Genomic DNA, 16,095 nt, shown 5'->3' with positions numbered 1-16,095 from the left:
CTAGAAACTTTCATTATAATTACAAAACAAACATGACTCCTATTAAGTTAATGATGAAGTTTTTGTATAAACCAGAATAGTATAATATTGGAAATCAAGCTGATAATCTTAGGAAATAAAGGACATTTTTTCACAAATTTAATTTTAGGAAGACATTTCTCAGCTAAAATAATATTTTATTGATTTTAAAATATTTTAATAAATATATTAAAATTTGTAGAAATAAAAATATTATAATATACAATGGCATTTTTCTTATTAACAGTATTCATTCAGCAAACATTCATTACCATATACTATTGTCAAGGCATCATATAAATTATCCACCCGATTAATATTTCAAATACTAGTATTTAAATAAAATGGAAAGATAAATACATATGAAATTAAGGGAGGATTAGTCTTTATTTCACCTACATTCATTTTGAAATATATATAATAAGTTTAACGCAGTTATAAGTAAACATTTCTTTTTTTTTACAGATTTTGTGTATATTTACATATAAGCATGTATATTTGTATAAGTAAATTCATGTACATATATAGTGAATTTTGTATCAAATCACATACTGGGGTGGTCATTTTATGTATTTGGTCCTTCACTGAATAGTTTAATCCACAGCACAAGTTTCAGTGAAGTAATTTGTACCTATAAACCATCAAATAAAAAGCAACAGAATTTTTTTTTTAATCTTCAATCATCTTGTAAATCCACATCTCTTTTCTTGTAATCTCCTTAGCTACAAGGCAAAATTGCAAAGCCCCCTAGAGTCACCATAACAGTAAAGGTTCTTAAATTTTACTTTAAATACACCCTGTATTGAAAAGCAATACAGAGCTTCTACAACATTAGCCAATTCAGTAAAAGAGTGGTAGTTTTTATTGATAAATACTGATTTCTTCTAAGGAAGTCATGAGTTTTGCAGCATTTCCTCTTAGTGATACATTTTATAGGCCACATTTGAGAACCTTTATTGTCCATAATATTTTTATTTATTTATTTAATACCAATTACATGAACAAAATGTATCCTATATTTGCAACATAAAATATATTTTGTCTACCTTTCAAAAATGAAAGGATTCCAGAAGACTGATAATAAAAGTTCTCTATTTATTCTTTCATTCTGAACCATACTTTACTTTAATAATCATATTTTAGTAGTCAATATTTTCATTTATATTGAATTTCAACAATAAATTAGCCTATTTTATAATTCAATTTATTCAGTTTTTAAATTTATGCTTAATTTACACTTAAAAATATTCAATATTTTACTAGGTTTTTATTTTTTGAAAGATGATTGTATTAGTAATAGTGCATCACAGAAGGTAAAGCAATTCTTAAAATAGAGCTCATTCTAGGTAGCTAATACAATTGGTAAAGTTACTTTTATATCATTCCATGGTTAGTTCATATAGGTAGTGCTTTGAGCTTCCATTTAGTGTGGCACTGAATGAAAACATGTGCTTAATGAAAAACAAATGATGCATAGGCCATCTCAGTCTCTGTGACTGTTTCTCTTTGAATGCTAGCAAAGCAAGTTTCAGAGAGACTGAACATGAAAACCTTTTTCTTCTATTGAAATGGCTTTGAAATCAGTCCTTATGTCTGTCCAATGATTACTAAGTTATAAATCAGTTGATTTTAGTCAAAACTACTATTTCACAAACAGCTGGCCAGTAATTGAAGTAAAAATATGCAGACGAAATGGTTCTCTGAAAGTATATTCACTATGAGTGCCTACACTTTTAAAGTGAAGACATCTAAAACAGACCCACAGGTGGGGAAAGAGAGGGAGAGGGAGAAAGTGAGAGAAAGGGAGGGAGAAAGAGACTAAGGGCAGAAAAGATGTATACCAATATTTTGACTATATTTATCTGTTTGCATTGGGATTATAGAATTCTCTGTCCTTTCTACTTATGGCTACTAAGTTTTTCCCATAGTGAACAGATATTTTTACAAGGGAGTGAAATTTATTCTTAAAATAATATGTGAAGTAGAACAAGTTTGATAAATGCAAATATATCGGTGGCCTTGACCATCGTAATGAAACCGGTGCTTAAACTCTTCTAGTTCCCTTTTCATGCACATCCACTTTGCTATGGCTACACTGACTGTTTGGGTTTTGTAAAGCTGACAAAATGCAATATAACAGAAATGGATTGGCTTTTACAATGGGGATTTATCAATTTGCAAGCTTACAATTCTGGGACCATGATAAAGGTCCAAATTAAGGCATCAACAGGACAATACCTGATGAAAGGCTGCTGGCGTTCAGGGACCCTCTGTCACATGGCCAGGCATATGGCAACATCTGCTGGTCCTTCTCTCCTTGAGCAACTTGAGTTGCTTTCAACTTCTGGCTTTTCCATCTGTGCTTTCCTTCTGTGTCTTTTTCTGGGAGTTTCTCTGAATTCCATCTGTTTTCTGTGTGTCCTTTATACTCTTATACTCTTATAAAGGACTCTGATAAGAAGAGTAACTCCCAATCTGGGGCATGCCTCAACTAAAATAACCTAATTAAAAGATCCCCCCTCAATAAGTCTGTACCCACAGCAGTGAATTAAATGACCATGATCCTTTCTGGGATACAGACAGCCTCCAAACTAACACTCTGGCTTTGTTTTTCAATGTGTGCGTGTACTCCAGCCTCAGGGATTTTGCTTCTATGCGCTCTACCTGTTCTATTCCTCTCACACTTTGATGCTCAGTCCCTCTCCTCCTGAAGGTCTTCAGGCCACCCTAAATATGACTGCAAACCATTTTCTTCTAAATGTTTTTTCTTTATTTTATTTTTTTTTCTTTAGCACTTGTCACTATGCAGAATGTTAAAGCCTGTTAAGATTTTATGTATTCATTTCCTGTCTCTCCATTTGAGGGTAAGCGCAAGGAAGGCAGGGATTTCTAGCTTCTTGTTTTCATTGCTCTACCCATGCATTTAGAAGAGTGGCTGTCCACAGACATTGGATAAGTATAAATGAAAAGTGTCAGAGGCTTAAAATTCACAAGGCTGATGTTACTTTTGTGAAGTGCCAATCTTGCGTTGGTCTTGACCTCCTGTACATGATCTAGAAAAACATACCTCTGAGACTGTAGCAAGCAGGCATGAATTTACAGAATAAGACAAATTGACACAAGGAAATTAAAACCAAGTGCAGATATGCTACAACTTCAATTCATGTTAAATCAAAGTCCCAGTGGTAAATATTCCCTCACAGTGCTTCCCAGTCTTTTCACATCATGGTACACACAGATAATGGTAATATTTAAATAGCACATTGGGGTAAACAGACAAGGCTGTGTGTAGGTAGAAGATACCCGGACATTCAACTTCCATGGGCATCTCATCACACTTAGAATAAAATATGAAACTTTTAATCGGGTTTACGGGCATTATAAGATCTGACTCTTGGATGCCCCCTCCAACTTCAAAACCAGAATTTAATCCTTTTTCCCTCATGTGCTTGCTTCTTTCTATGACCGGGACAAATTAAGTCCCATCTTAGGACCTTTGCCCTGGTCATTGCCATTCGCTTGGCTCTTTCTTATAATCAGATATCAGCTTAAATATGACCTCTTCAGGGAGACCATTCTTTATCCTCCAATCTAAAGCAGCTACCTGGTTAATCCCTCTCACATCACTCACCTTTAACATTCTGCATAACACTTATCACCCTGTAATATTTTTTTGTGTGTATGTGTCGATGCATTTGCTTATTTTCTATCTCTCCTGGCCTGAGAGCAGGGAGTCTCTCTCTTGTGCATTGCAAGATCTGAAGCACCTTAGAACACTGCCTTGCTTATCATAGCTGTTCAATTAGTATTTGTTGAATATGAATAAATGAATAAAATAAATCTACTATAAATCAAAAAAGTGTTTAATGATAATGTCAGGTGCTTTAGAAATTTGTATACCGCTAAAAAATGATTTCCCTGTATAATTCCAATTAAATAAAAACCTGCAAAAGTGTTATTGGCTAGTGGTTTCAGGCCAGATTCTGACTTAAAAATGACCCACTAGCTATGATCTGGGACAACTGGATTTAACATGCAAAAACCTACACTTCCTCACATATAAAATGGGGAATAATATCCAATTCACAAAATTTTTCCATGGATAAAATTACCGTCTATAAAATACTATATGAGTGACATGAGTAGGTAAGAAAATCTCTAGAGTGTTCCTGATGACAGAAAAAGAATTTTGAAATCAGGTGTTTTCCTGATAAAGAAAAGAGAGCTTTTAGACCAGGTATCTAATAACTTATTCTTTTCTTTTCTTAATTTATCCGTTTATCAATTCTTTTGGTAAAAATTGAAGACTCCATGCTTCCTCAAAAGAACAGTATGTGGGACATTATAGAAATGAATTTGCACCAGTCTTCAAGATTAGGTTTCAGGTGAAGTGAAGCATGTAAATAAGCAATTAAAATAAAGTGCTATACTATCGGCTTATGCAGACATTTCCTGAAAGAGCCACTTGATGGCCCCACATTGAGGTGAATCTAAAAGGAGACCAGAAGTCACCAGGGAACAAAAGGAAGGAGATAATCCCAGGCACATGCAATAACAAAGACATAGAAGAAGGAGAGATCATATGATAGAGGATTCATTGTTGTGCATAATTAAAAAAAAAATTTTGAGTTAAAAAAAATGTTGAGTTCAGTTTTTAGACTGACAGTGTTTCTTGGTACAGACCCCTTGTTTTGTGTTAGTTCTAAGATTTAGGTAACAGCCAGCCTAACTGTTCATTACATATTCACTTCAAATAATGATTAGGAATGAGGACCTCTGTCTTGGATCCTAAAAATAATAAATTAATTTAAACTTATACTTGTAGGAAACTTGAAAAGTTACATTCACTCAACTGGGAAAAATAGAGAATAATGTCTTACAACTGGAAGAGGAATTTACCAAATCTCAAGTATCTTGAGAGTGCTTCTAGATTACAAAGAGGACCTACAAAATTCTAGCACTTAATTAATAACACTGTGTTGGATATGTTTATGAAAACTTCTTGGGGATATTTTGAAAATGTTTTTATGGTACGCATAAAGTTTTAGATCCCTATTTTTTTTCTGGAATGCATCTTTTTTTTTCAGAAAGCTATGGTCACTTAAAACACAGTACAAGTGGCCAAAGGCCAAATGATTACACATTAAAATAACTGTCAGTCTCTGCCATAGCAACTCTGTAATAAGATTTATAAGTACTGGTTTTCTAATGGTTTCCCCATCTCCTCTATAAATTCTGCAGGAGGCTAAAAACAAACAAACAAACAAAAAGCAGCAGAGCAACAGCTCTCATTCTTTAAAATGCCGTTCCTATTGGCTGTATCCCACAGTCTCCTTCCCTGCTTCTGAGATAAAGAGATAGGAATTTTAGCTGGCATGCCTCAGCTTAACCAACTTAATCAGCATAAGTTTTTTGTTGTTGTTTCTTCTTCTGTACTAATGCTCTGGGGTAGGGTGTGTATGGGAGAGGGGAGGCCGTGCATTCAGGTAGGTGGATGTAGCCTACTCGTCAACCTTGGAGACAGGCCTCCATCTTTCTACTGTCCCAACTTGTGTTTAGAATATAAAGCAGAATTTTCTAAAACTTAAAACTGTGTTTCTCACATAAATAGAAAATAAGCATTTGTCAACAATTGTCTACAATACATTAATTAATGAGGTTATCAGCAAAATATTAAAATTGTTTCAAATTTCATTTGAGGGACTGGCTATTTATAGGCAATGAGGAATGTTAGAATGAGACTTCTTGTGTTCACCAGATAGAAATAATTTACATCTCCTCTGTAAATTCTACAAGCCTCTGTCCCTACAGAATTGAAAATAGCTTGGTCAATAGAAGTCAATCAATGGTATTAGGCCAGCACTGTACTGGAAGAACACACAGTAATCTCTTTTGCCTATTTCCAAGTTTCAGGTAATCTCTTTGACAAGACGGATTTCCTCTGGTGCCTAATTAGCTCTTAGTACTCACATCATAGCGATATTATTATTTTTTTCTGAAGCCATGTCCTCAGACAGCTCCCTAAAATTATTTTTGGAGAATATGGAATCTCACAGACTCTTAGCTTCTCATTTGGAGTCAATCCCCAGCATTTGAAATCTTCTGAATTTTATTGTTATCACTGCTCAATTCATGGTAGTAGCTCCTAAATTAGCTCTTCCTGAATAATTAGCTCTCTCCTGAGTGTTAATCTCAAGGATAGCAAACCCATATCTCTTAGAACGGAATGGCCAATTCTGACGGTTTCATCTGCTAATGGACCAGACACACAGTGGGCCCTCAGACGGTTTCTGAGATATACAGTGTTCAATACTAACTCTTACGTGGGCATTTTATTAGTGTTTTTATTATGTATTTTATTAATCTTTTTACAACAATAGTGCTCATAACAAACTTCCCATAGCTTACTGACAACAAACGTTTATTGCTTTGCTCATAGGACTCTGGTGTGCCTACGGTGGCTTCTAATGGACTTTACTGGGATTGATTCCAGGCTGTCAGTTGGGTTTTGGTCCACCCCACATGCATCTTCAGTTTTCTTGAACCAAGGGCTACCCAGGGCATATTCTTCTTCTTGTACATTACCAAAGGACTAGAAATCAAATCAAACTGCATGAGCATTACATTATGTTTAATAATATCCCTTTGGCCAAAATGAGCCACATAGCAAAGCCCAATGTCCGTGGAGCAGAGAAGTATATTCTGCCCATGGTGAGAAGGGGAGGGAAGTTAATATTTGATGAACAAGTCTCTAAACCATCATAGGCAGGTATTTCATGAGATATGTATTCCTAGGCAGTGCATCATAGCAAAGGTAACTACACTCAAGAGAGGGTATTTTGTGAAATGAATCTAAAAGGGATGCTGGAATGAAATAACCAGGGTGGACATACAGAGTTAATAGTACTGTTGCTTCTGTTTCTTGAATACCTATTCTATGCCAGACCTTGATAAAATTTTCAGAACCATTTTCGCTGATGCTCAAGATACATTCAAAGCAAATGTTTATACATATAAAAACTGACTTGTAGTGTGTAAATTGTCCAAAATTCACACCCTTTGCAAGGGTTTTTTTTTTTCTTTTTATCTATGATTTATAATATGCCAGGTACTGCACTAAGGAATTTATAGAGCTTGCACCATTTGATCCTAAAAACAATAAAAATACTCCTATCTTATTTATGAAAAAACTGAGGCTTCATAGGATTAAGTAACTTGCCAAACATAAATTAGACTCTAACTACTGGGAATTCAAAATATAAATCTATGATAAAATGAAAGAAGAGAACTCAAATTCCTATTGAAGGAAGGAAGAAATAAATTCTGCCTCTAGGCATTTTCCCCACCCTCTGATAAGTTATTTGTCTTGTTTGCCTGCCTCAATCCTCCTCTTGAACTTAAATCACAGTACCTCTCCTCTTTCCCATCACCTCAGCTCCCGACCCTAATTTAGGCATTTGATACAGACCGTTTGGATTCTGGGTCTCACATCCATTTTCATGTGTGTGCTTCAGACTAATTAACCAATCCAGACTGTTGATGATGTGGTGTGCTTCAACATGCAATTTGCCTATCCTTGTCTCTGATTTGTGTTCCTGCATGACAACTCAGCAAGAACAGCCTGAGTCTAATCCCTTGAAGATAAGGAAACATCCTTCCTTTGCAATAATTGGACATTTAATGCTGAGTTGGAATAGAAGGATACCTGAAATTTGATTTCACAGGGCATGTCTATTCACAATGTTTTCATTAATCATTCATTCATTTAAAAAAGGAAAAGATTCCATTTAATGCCTTTATATGCAAAACACTACAAAGCACAGTTCAAGGATACAGAGATGGAAATGAAACATTATTCTGAAATGGATATAGCCATTAAGAAAATTATATGCACCAGAGAAACCACATAGTAAAAAGAAACACCTTGTTTCTAATCTTTGCATTTCTCCATTCCTCTCAGTAGGGACACTTGATCCCTCACCCACATTCTGGTATCTTGTCAGTCTTTATTCATTGCCCCTATTTCTGTTCTATCCAGTCCACATCATTTAGTTCAGGGATAACTCCTACCTGAGACTTCAAATGTGCCTTAACTCCAAAGCCAATTTGGACTGCAGTGGGAAGCAGGTTTCTCTTATCTGTACCTCTTTTCCAATTCTTGATGCATTTAATATTGTCTTTTTCCTTTGTCATCTTTCTGTGAGCAACTGCTTCACTTCCGACCAGTGGGTTTTTATTTTGATTCTGAATCAAATTCCATTTACCTTCACTCCAGGGTTCTGATTCTGTTAATAGAACCACTGCATTTGATATCCTGACTTGTGACTCCCTTCTCATGAATTGGTACTATGTCTCTAATATTAACTATTAGACTACACTTGGATTAGAGGTTTCTAGGAAGGTATGAAATACAATACAATACATTAGTACCCTAGCACATGTTAGACACTGCTGTAAGCACTTTAAAAATACTATAAGAGAAATACTATTATTATCTCCATTTTATAGATGAGGTAACTGAAAGGTAGACTACATAACCCAGGTAGTCTGCCTTAGATTTCATGCTCTTAACTACTTTGCAATCTACCTCTAAAATTATACCTTACCCTTAGAGCTGTGCAGTCTCTATGGTTCTAACATTGCCCTCAGGACTTGTGCTCTCTTAGGAGATGGAGCTAGTGTTGACTTTTGCATTTCTACACCCTTAGCTTTATTGTGTTCCCCTTACAAACTGGGATTTCCTCATATCATTTGCTTCTAGGCTCTCCTTTATCCCATTCTTTTTGTTATAACCCTGAACCTAACAGGCTCTAACTACTTACCTACCACTGTTCCATCTCTATAGAGTTCACTCCGCAAGTAGCTACATATTGATTCTCCTCTTCTACTTATCTAGCACCTGTCAAATAACAACCATTCTGCCTAATTCCAAGTATAGAACTTCTACATTGTTCCTCCCCCCCTACCTAATATACATACTGAAACATACATAAGACAAGCAAAATTGTGGGTCTACTCAATGACCAAATAATCTATTTTTCAGCTTTTCACCTTATGAATGAGGGGCCGACATATATGTCCATACTTACACTAGGGATATCAATAAGTATATATGTGTGAAATTTAGAGAAATGAGAACAATGTATTTAAAGAAAAATATGTCATATGAATATTTGAAACTTAATAGAAGATTATATCCTTAAAATATGGTAACATTTGAGTAGATTAGGGACATTAAAGTCAGATTATAAAAATTTAACTTTAAACCCTAGCATTTATTTCCATATCCATTTAAATTTTAAGTTTAACTGTTTGCATTGATAAATACAAAAACCAAACATATGCACATTTGTTCAATTACCAATTGTCATGTGTGCCAGTTTGAAAATATCATGTTCCCCAGAAAAGCCATGTTTTAATTCTGATCCAATCTTGTAGGGGTAGCTATTTCTTTTAAACTCTATTCACTACTGTAAATTGGGAGTTTGATTAGATTATCTATACAATGATATGACACACCCAATTGTGGGTGTGACCTTTGATTAGACAAAGTTGCAACTCTACCCATTCCAGATATGTCTTGATTAGTTTATTGGAATCTTTTAAATGAGGAAACATATTGGAAAGAGATAGAAATGAGAGAAGCCTCAGAACTGCCAGAAACTTCACAGCAGAGATGGCACAGATGTGGACATGTGGAGAACAGAGACAGGGATATTTGAAGATGCTTGAAGCCCATCTCTCTCAAAGATGATAACATTTTCTCAGAGAGATGGCATTATGTCAGAGAGATGACATCTGTTAGACATCACCATGAGATGTTAAGCAAACCAGAACCTGGAGAGAGCCAGGGAAGCCAAGAGATGAAAGCCAGCCCTGGAGAAGTAAAGTGATGCACCACCCCAAGAACAGAGTCTGAAAGCAATGGAGCCCAGGGGCAAGGTTGCAGCAGATGCCAGCCACGTGACCTCCCAGCTGACATCCGTGTGCCTAACTCATCGGCCTTTCTTGAGTGAAGGTAACCTCTTGGTGCCTTAATTTGAACATTTTCACTTCCTTAGAAGTGTAAACTTGTAATTAATTAAATTCCCATTTATAAAAACTGTTCCATTTCTGATATTCCACACTATGGCAGCTTACAAACTAACACACCATGGTAGAAAAATATTTAGTTTACAAAATACTACAATTTGTAATAGGTTTTAGCACCAATATAGTCTAGAACTGTTTTTAAAGTTATTTGAGTGATCTGAAAGCTTACAATTTATTCCTGAAATTAATTAATTTAGATTGATCCTTCTCTTCTTTGGCCTATTGGTACTAATGGAAAAAATAAACAAATATAACCAGAAAAGATAGAATATTTGCAATGATTGGATAATCTCATTTCAGGAATAAACATTGTATGAGCACTTTTTACATGCTAAACTCCTGTACACATTTTGCTATTCTATTCTCACCACTTTATGAGAAAAGTTTTATCCCTATTTGATAATACAAATGAGATTTGGAATGCTTCAGTAATTTCTCTAAGAAAACACACTTTTTATGTGCTAAGCTCCTATATACATTTTGTTATTCAATTCTTACCACCTTATGAGAAAAGTTTTATCCCTATTGGATTATAAAAACTGAGATTTGGAATGCTTCAGTAACTTCTGTAAGAAAACACAACTAGTAAGTGGTGGAGTCAGAAATAACTAATTTAGTAAGACCTACATCAATTTTGTACCATCTACATTCCCTCAATCTTTCAATTATTATGCCAAAATAACAATCATAAAAGATAAAAATAGTAAAATATAAGTGAGCTTTAGAAATGGAAAAAGGCAACATTATTAGTTTCTTCCTTGTGTATAAAGCTGAAATGATGGCTTCTGCAAAATCCTACCCAAAATGACAATTAAGAATGTATTATTACTTCTTTATTTAATGTACTATCTAAACAGAGCAATAAAATAATATTAAATTGAATGAAGTAGCTTAATTATTTTAATAAAGATATCCGTAATCTAGATTCAATTTAACTTAAAAGAGAAGTTGAAATTCTGAATATTTATATGCCCTCTAATTGTTTCTCAGAATGTAACTCAGTGGCCCACCCACATAGCTACTGTTTTTAACAGACTATAACCACACTTATATCTGACTTGTGTGGAGGTCTTGGTAATAGGCTAGGCATTTGAATGATGTAATGTTCATTAATTAATATTCAGTAGGGTAACATACATTCTGTCTGACAGGATGACAGAATATTACTTCCTGGCAGAGACAAGATATGCCTTGGGGTCTTGCCTTTCACCTTCTAGCTAGTATTAAAGATGTAATGGTTTTTCCTCCCTTTCACTGTACAAGATCTTGTATGTTTTTAATAAAGGGCTATTTTAATATTCGTTTATTCTCTTTCAGTTAATGAAAATTTCTATTACTGACTGAAAGAAGATCATGCTACTCTGGCTGTGATAACTCAGCCAGAGTAGCATGGAAGAAAAACATTACAACATGGATTTAAGTAAATTGCATGTTTTCTATTTTAGAGAAAAAAAAAGTCATGTTTTAACACTAAATGACATTATCTTTTAGTAAGACGATAAGCCATATTTCAACAGGTTGTTGCCTGTTCAGGTATTTTAAGATTTTAAGATAGGTATTTTTAATCATTACTGAATTTTTTCATGGTATAAATAGCTCTTATCAATGCATTTCCAAATATTTGTCTACTTGAAAGTATTTGTGAACATTCTGATTGACTTTATATCTTTTTTAAAAAATTGACCTGTAGATCTAGTGAAAAACATCTTGAACCTCAGAAGATGTGATTTAAATTGCTTAAGTACCCGGAATTTCAGAGGCTCTGGATTATGGCCACTGGCTAGATACATAGATATAGAAATAGATATAGCTTTTATAGTATCTTATCATCTCTTAAAAAGTCCAAATATAAATATCTATTTAATAGAACTTCAAAAAGTTAGTGTAGGTTTGAAGCATTACATAGAAAAACAGCAGATCTTATGGAAATGAAAGATATGGTAGATAACATTAAAAGTAAACTAGAGCCACACAACAATAGATTTGAAGAGGCAGAAGAAAGGAAATGCAAACCAGAGACAAGCAAACTAGAACATGCTAAAGAACAAATGGAGAAAAAAATGGAAAATTTTGAGCTAGATCTCAGGAAAATGATTGACATGAAGCACACAAATATATGGTGCCCCAAAGGAGAAGAGAAGTGTAAATGGCCAGAAAGAATATTTGAGGACGTAATGGCTGAAAATATTCCTATTGTGAAAGACATAAATGTGAAAATCTAAAAAGCCCAATGTACTCCAAATAGAATAAATCCAAATAGACAAACTGCAAGACATCTACTAATCAGACTGTCAAATACTGAAGAGAAGGTGAGAATAGTGAAAACAGCAAGAGAAAAGGGATTCACCACATGCAGGGGTAGCCACTTAAGGCTCGGTGCTGACTTCTCATCAGACACAATGGAGGCAAGAAGGCAGTGGTATGATATATTTAAGATACTGAAAGAGAAAAATTGCCAGATGTTCTAGTTTTCTAGATTCCAGAATGCCATTTATCAGAAATGGAATGGCTTTTAAAAAGGGGAATTTAATAAGTTACTAGTTTATAGTTCTAAGGCCAAGAAAATGTCCCAATTAAAACAAATCTATAAAAATGTCCAAATTAAGGCACCAACAAGAGGTTACCTTCACTCAAGAAAGGCTGATGAAATTCAGGATTTCTCTCTCAACTGGAAAGGCACCTGGTGAACATGGCAGCATCTGCTAACTTTCTCTCCTGGCTTCCTGTTTCATGAAGCTCTCCTGGGGCCATTTTCCTTCTTCATCTCCATAGGTATCTGACTGCACAGGCTCTGTTGTGGCTCTGAAAGGGACTGTCTCCAAAATGTTTCCTCTTTTAAAGGATCCTAGTCAAGGGCCACCTGGAATGGGTGGAGTCACATTTCCCTTTAATCAAAAGTTAATACCCACAATTGGGTGAGTCACATCTCTATGGGAAGAATTTAAAAACTCCCAGCCAGCAATATTGAATGAGGATTAAAGGACATGGCTTTTCTGGAGTCCACCACAGATTCAAATCAGCATACCAGACAAGAATTCTTTATAAAGGAAAACTGTACTTCAACAGTGAGGGAGACCTTAAAATATTCACAGGTAAACAAAAGCTGAGAGGGTTAGTTAACAAGAGACCTGCCCTGCAAGAAATACTAAAGGGAGTTCTACTAGCTGAAAAAAAAAAAAAGAAAGAAAGATTTGGAGGAAAAGTATAGAAGTGATGACCATCAGTAAAGGTAACTGAAAGGATAAAAAGAGAGAAATACAATAGATCTGACTAATAAAAGGCAAAGGATAAAATGGTAGAAATAAGGACAGCACTGGATGTTAATGTATTAAACTCCCCAATGAAAAGACACAGATTGGAGGAATGGATAAAAAACTATGATCGAACTATAAGCTGTTTACAAGAAATCTATTTTATACTCAAAGGTATAAATAGGTTGAAAGTGAAAGGCTGAAGATGAAGTAACCAAATTGTTTCCAAAATATGACCATATATTTGAAGATTATAAACATGAATGAGACCACAAGGAGATGGTAAAGCTCCATAATAAGGTTAGGCTTAGTAGAAAGGTACATGGCATGTGGATCCAGGATAGCTTTTTGGGAACTTTTTCAGCTGCCTATCTCTAAATTTCTTTTTTTTTTTTTTTATTGACACAGTTCCACACACATACAGTCCATATGTAGTGTACAATCAGTGGCTCACAATATCATCACATAGTTGTGTATTCATCACCATGATCATTTTTTAGTACCTTTGCATCACTCCAGAAAAAGAAATAAAAAGAAAAAGGAAAAACCTCATACATCCCATACCCCTTACCCCTCCTTCTCATTGACCACTAGTATTTCAATCTACCCAATTTATTTTACTTCTTATCCCCACTATTATTTATTTATTTTTATCCATATTTCTTCTCATATATCCAAACCCTGGATAAAAGGAACATCAGACACATGTTTTTCACAATCACACAGTCAGATTGTAAAAGCTCTATCATTATACAATTGTCTTCAAGAATCAAGGCTACTGGAATCCAGCTTAATAGTTTCAGGTACTTCCCTCCAGCCACTCCAATACATGATAAACTAAGAAGGGATAGCTATATAATGTGTAAAAAATAAACTCCAGGATAAACTCTGGACTCTGTTTGAAATCTCTCAGCCACTGAAACTTTATTTTGCCTCATCTATCTCTTTCCCCTTTTGGTAAGGTTTTCCCTATCCCATGATGCTGAGTCCTGGCTCATCCCAGGAGTTCTGTTCCGTGTTGCCAGGGAGATTTACAGTCCTGAAAGTCATGTCCCATGTAGGGGAGAAGAGCAGTGAGTTCACCTGCTGAGTTGATTTAGAGAGTTCAAATCTGAGCAATAAAAGAGGTTCTCTGAGGGTGACAAACACAATTATAAGTAGACTTTAGGCTAAGGAATGTTTTACAGGGGCAAATCCCAAGACTGAGGGCTTGGCCTATTGATTTGCTTGTCCCCACTGCTTACAAGAATATCAGAAATTCTCTGAATAGGGAACTCGAATATTTCTACCTGCTCCCCAATCTCTCAAGGGAACTTTTCAAATACTTTTTAATTCACCCCCAGATTACTCTGGGATATATTGGGGCATCACCCTGATCCGGACAAGCCAAAAAAATCTCACACCCTATTCAAGATTCCATGTACTTTTGGTGCTCAACTAAACTGACCATACAACTTAAATTAGGTGTTCTAGTTTGCTAGCTGCTGGAATGTAATGTACCAGGAACGGAATGGCTTTTAAAAAGGGGAATTTAATAAGTTGCTAATTTATAGTTCTAAGGCCAAGAAAATGTCCCAATAAAAACAAGTCTATAGAAATGTCAAATCAAAGGCATCCATAGAAAGATACCTTAGTTCAAGAAGGCCGATGAAGTTCAGAGTTTCTCTCTCAAGTGAGAAGGCACATGGCGAACACAATCAGGGTTCTTCTCTCATCTGGAAGGGCACATGGCAAACACAGCATCATCTACTACCTTTCTCTCCTGACTTCCTGTTTCATGAAGCTCCCAGGAGGCATTTTCCTTCTTCATCTTCAAAGGTCGCTGGCTGGTAGACTCTCTGATTCTTGTGGCTATGTCATTCTCTGCTCTCTCAGAATCTCCCATTCTCCAAAATGTTTCCTCTTTTATTGGACTCCAGTAAACCAATCAAGACCCATCCAATGGGTGGCGACATGTCGTCACCTAATCCAGCTTAACAACCACTCTTGTTTAGATTACATCTCCAAGGAGACGATCTAATTACAGATTCAAACATACAGTGTTGAATAGGGATTATTCTGCCTTTACGAAATGGATTTTGATTAAAACATCCATGCTTTTCTAGGGTCCATACATCCTTTCAAACCAACACATTAGGTAATGCACTATTCAAAATGTAAATTTTGCATCAACTAAACATCTCTCCCTATGGTCTCATACAGAAATTGAAGTTTTAAAATATGGGCAATATCATCCTTTACCCTGTATTCTGATCTACTTTAGTCCTATCCAGATCAGCTTCCTTCATATCTCTAGTCGAAACCTGATCCCTTTATGGGCTAGAGCTGATTTTCATAGCTTCAGTGCTCTAACACTGAGTCTCAGGTGTCACGTAAATTCTGGAAGTTCCTGGAAACAGCCAGTTTACATACAAACAGCTCATTATCTCAGAATTGAGAAATAAAATTACAACTCATGAAAATATGTGACTGCTGTTAAGAGCTTACAATCTAAGACTCTTTAGGATAGGCCCCCATCTGATAACCCATGCGCTCAACTTCAGTTCACTGAGTTTTTATATTATAGCTAATCCATATGAATGAGGCATAATATCCATTGTATGTGTACACTATAGTTCCCCTTCCATTCTCAGTCAATGTACCTTTAGGCCTCCTCCATCCTTCGTGAATTGAGAACACTGCCACCATAAACACCTTGTGCAAATGTCCATTCATGCCCTCACATTCAGTTCCT

General features: G+C 35.4%; 1 protein-coding gene across 3 annotated transcripts in view; it reads left to right on the top strand.

Moving 5' to 3' along the window:
• The window catches only part of CCSER1 (coiled-coil serine rich protein 1), a 1,450,145-nt gene that overhangs the window by 896,510 nt on the left and 537,540 nt on the right, over positions 1-16,095 (top strand). The gene's annotated exons all lie outside the window — the stretch shown is intronic.

Source organism: Tamandua tetradactyla, chromosome 24, assembly GCF_023851605.1.
Source record: "Tamandua tetradactyla isolate mTamTet1 chromosome 24, mTamTet1.pri, whole genome shotgun sequence".
Classification (NCBI taxonomy): Eukaryota; Metazoa; Chordata; class Mammalia; order Pilosa; family Myrmecophagidae; genus Tamandua; species Tamandua tetradactyla.
The sequence above is the reverse complement of the archived record's forward strand: the minus strand, read 5'-3'. Positions and strand labels throughout refer to the sequence as shown.